Genomic DNA, 4,407 nt, shown 5'->3' with positions numbered 1-4,407 from the left:
GATTATATCAAAATAACTAGATGAAAACCACAAGAATATGTCACTGTCCTTACAGTGATGTATTAATCAGTCCATTCATATTAAAAGGTATACTGTATGGATTAATTAAAACAGTTACTGTAGACTTTTTGATTGGAATTGTTTTATCGGCCATTGGGGATTTTTAGTCTAGTCACCTGGCAACCCGGTCAACAGGTGACGGTTAAAAGCGTCTTAAAAGTCATCAGAGGAATCTTGAAGCAAACGCCAACTTTATTTCCTAATAAAGAATAATAGACAAAAATGTCAAAGATATTGTTAATCAGTTTAAATGTGTTTGTATTTCCTTTCCCGCCAGCTATATCCGAGAAATTAAATTCAAGCTATTTTCATGAGCTATTTTCCGTCTGAGAAACATAAGTCTAAAATATTTTGTCATTCCGTTTTAAAAGTGGAAGATGTGGTTGAGAAAGAAGGTCCGACTGTAAAATGTGGATATTGATAAAAAGAAAGTATGTTGGACATGGTATTCCTTTATCTCCTGATTTTATTCGGGTAGGTGAAGATAAGAACGCCACAGGAGGCTGCACTCCTAACAGAGATTTTCAGCATTGAGCTGAACACGATGAGCAATTGAGAGTTAAGGGCCTTGCTCAGGGACCCAACAGTGGCAACTTGGTGGTGGCGGGGCTTGAACCGGCAACCTTCTGTTTACTAGTGCACAGTTTACACTCTTTTTAGGGGAACCTGTGACAGTTTCACTTTTTATAGATGCTACTTTGTTTTATTTCTTTAGTCGTATCTGCCATGTCACTTTCTTTTTTCCTTCCCTAAAAAAGAAAAATGATCTCTTGTTTGTTTGTGGTGTAAAATGTGTGATTTTTGCAGACAAATGATACCACAAATTGGAATTGGAATTTGAAAGTCTTACAACAGCTACTTTGTGTTCTTTTATTTTGTCTCCACAGTAGTAAGTGTGATGACTTAAAGGAACAAGAGATTCTACAAGCTGAAAAAAATAACTGGTGAATTAGTGGTTTTATTAAGGTTAGTTTTTTTAAGCAGCTAATGTTAGATTCTGAACAGCTGTAGCCTTTTTAATTTTGAAATAGCCTATAAATTCAACTAATAAGTCGCAAATGCATTTAATCAAATGTAAATAATATAGTTGTGCAAGAGATGGGAAAAATACAACTAAAAATAAAATTCAGCATGTCTATTTATTTTATATGATAAACACATTGTGGGCATTCCCATTTGTAGTTCAGTATGGTCAGATGAACACTCCATAGCTTTGATAGGAGCAGACCAGCATTAAACTGACTGAGTGAGTTCAGAACCACTTAGTCCCACCTGGTTGTCCATGACCTCAACACTAGAAGCAACTGGTTTACTGCATTTCTCTCTCCACATTGTTAAAGGTAACTTACAAAGTGACACATTTACAACTGGCCACACATTATTACATATTCATGTAATAGTCAGTAACTTTAGCAAAAGGTTGACGCTAAAAGTCTGTGTTGCGTTTTTTGGAGAAAGGAGTTCTGACAGAATTGAAATTGACTTCTTCCACTAAATATAGGTTTTATTGACAGCTGCTAGTAAATAAACAAGGCAACAAAAAGTGTAATAGATAAAAAAAAAAAGTAACAGATATACATAAATACATAATACAACAACTATGTAGTCTTTTATTTTTACCTAGTAAAAGTAGATTTTTCTTTCATCTCAGTGACTGTATCTCCCCAGGTGAATCCACTGTTTACCAGCAGGGAGAGCCATTGCTCCTGGAAGCAGCAGTACATGGGCCAGCGCACCCTCGATTGAAAGTCTACAGTATGTGGACCATTGTATAGCCACTGTTGATTCTGACTCAATGTCAAAGCCCAGCTATGAGTTCATATCTGACCATTGGTTAGTAGTGTACAAAAAATTCTGAGATGCATATTAGTAAAACTGTTTGACTAAATGCTTCATTTGCATGTTATCCAGGTGTCTGATTGACATCATGTTGCCATTTCATCATCAAGATTTTACAGTGAGGTTCAGTGTTCAGGCATTCCACTTACCCCAGGATGAAAGATATCAGGTAATACTATGTCCTTGCAATACGAAATATTCAACCACCATTATTATAAAAAGGTATTGTGGTGATGTGTATAGAATTAAAATATACAGGTTTGCTGCTGCACCATAAGTTTGGAACTTCTGGACAATACTCCCAATGGTGTCCCCAGGAATCTTCAAGTTCTTGGAAATCTTCTTATACTCTTATACTCATTGGTGCAATAAAAGAATCTCCAACTTTTTCTTGTACAAATTGAAATCCAGGTGTGCAGCTGCATTTTAAAACAGTTGCAATCAATTGCAGTAAATCATATCGTGATCTTCACAGTTACGAGTTTTTAAATCATTTGAAAACATGGGAGACTTTGGCTAGACTTTGGCAAAATGTCTAGCTGTTAAAAGAATGATGTTGATTCATTTGATTTATGCTTATTTCTAATGCTAAGGTTTTTATCAGCTGCAATTTAAGAGCCGCTCATCGTCTGCTATTTTCATGGACCTTCTCTGTTGTATCTCTACAACACAAGTTTGTTGTTCTTCAGTCACTTGGATTGAGTGACGAAACGTATCTCTACAACAAACTTGTGTCCAGATGAACTGATTCAACTTTGTGAATTACTAGTTAACCACATTTAGTCTATTTCCACATTTAGTCTATGTCTATTTCCATTATGTAATTTGTTAGTATTTCTGATTTGTTTAGCTGGCATGCAGTTGAGGGGAACAACACTGTGTGTCTGTGCTGTAAACCTGAAGACTGCACAGCTGGAAAAGTGGACATGTCTGGCAAATATCAAAGAAAAGGTTTGTATGATTGACAAAATGTAGTCAGGTTTTGAGTTTTCATGTAGGGGAAAAATGCTGAAATATTTAACCTTCCTTCTAAAGGTGAGCAGACCAGAGTTGGTGTTGGCCCTGACCTGGGCAGATGACACTGGCCTGGGCAGATTACCATAAGAGACACAAGCCTCACTTGAGTGTCAATGTGTGTGGAGCATCTTCCTTATTATCTAATGTCCTTGGTTATCATGGTTTAATGAATGAATAGGCATCCGTCAGTCTCGGGAGACTATGGAGTTGTGCACTGTTCAATTTTTGCAGCATCGGTTGTGGCTTGTCAGTCCTATACGGGAATGACAGTCTCTTCCACATCTTGCGCAGATGAAGCTTGATGCTGGTCTCTCAACTGCACTTAGGGCTTTCCTCTTCAGGCGTTGTACCTCTGTTTTTTGGGCTATTTTCTCTTCAAACTTGGAGAGACCCTTCTGCACTGTATGCTTCCAGGATGATCGCTCGGTGGCCAGGGCTTCCCACGTGTTGAGGTTGATGTCCAAGGCTTTCAGGTCTCTTTTACAGACATCCTTATAGCATAGCTGACGCCTGCCCGTGGGACGCTTTCCTTCGGCCAGCTCTCCATACAAGAGGTCTCTAGGAATGCGCCCCTCGTACATCCGGACAACGTGTCCAAGCCAGCGCAGCCGTCGTTGTTTCAGTAGGATGAACATGCTGGGGGTGCCAGCCCTCTCGAGGACTGTGGTATTGGGCACCCTGTCCTGCCAGGTGATGTTGAAGATGCGGTGAAGGCAGCGCATGTGAAAGGTGTTGAGCTGCTGTTCTTGTCTGGCTCGTAGAGTCCAAGTTTCGCTCCCATACAGGAGTGTGCTCACTACACACGCTCTGTAGACTTGGACCTTAGTGTGTTCTGTCAGCTTTCTGTTGTTCCACACTCTTTTTGCCAATCTGGACATGGTTGTAGAGGCCTTGCCAATGCGCTTGTTCAGCTCACTCAAGAGAAAGAGAGTCTGAGATTGTCGACCCTAGGTACACAAAGTCACGGACCACTTCCAGTTCATGTTCTCATATGCAGATGTTAGGTGGAAGGTCCACACCTTGTCCCATGACCTGAGTTTTCTTTAAGCTGATTGTAAGCCTGAAGTCGCAGCAAGCCTCACTGAAGCGGTTCATGAGCAGCTGAAGTTCGCCCTCTGAGTTAGTGGTGATTGCTGCATCGTCTGCAAAAAGGAAGTCACCCAGGCATTTCAATTGCACCTTAGACAACGGACTCAGTCTGGAGAACTCGAACAGCTTTCCATCTGCTCTGGTGCGAAGGTAGATGCCTTCAGTGGAGGACCCGAAGGCGTGCTTTAGCAGGATGGAAAAGAAGATTCCAAATAGGGTGGGGGCGAGGACACACCCCTGCTTCACTCCACTTCGGATGTCAAATGCTATTAAGGTGGAACCGTCATAGACCACTGTGCCCTTCATGTTTTCGAGGAAGGACTCTATGATGCTGAGGAGCCTTGGAGGACATACAATCTTTGGGAGGATTTTGAAGAGACCGTCCCTGCTGACATGGTAGAA

The 4,407-nt window shown here is 40.7% G+C and overlaps 1 pseudogene; it reads left to right on the top strand.

Moving 5' to 3' along the window:
- The first annotated feature begins 468 nt into the window (after positions 1 to 468).
- LOC134311931 (zona pellucida sperm-binding protein 3-like) lies at positions 469 to 2,978 on the top strand (annotated as a pseudogene).
- The last annotated feature ends 1,429 nt before the right edge of the window (positions 2,979 to 4,407 follow it).

This window comes from Trichomycterus rosablanca, chromosome 4, assembly GCF_030014385.1.
Source record: "Trichomycterus rosablanca isolate fTriRos1 chromosome 4, fTriRos1.hap1, whole genome shotgun sequence".
NCBI classification, from domain to species: Eukaryota; Metazoa; Chordata; class Actinopteri; order Siluriformes; family Trichomycteridae; genus Trichomycterus; species Trichomycterus rosablanca.
This window is presented reverse-complemented; position numbering and strand designations above follow the sequence as displayed.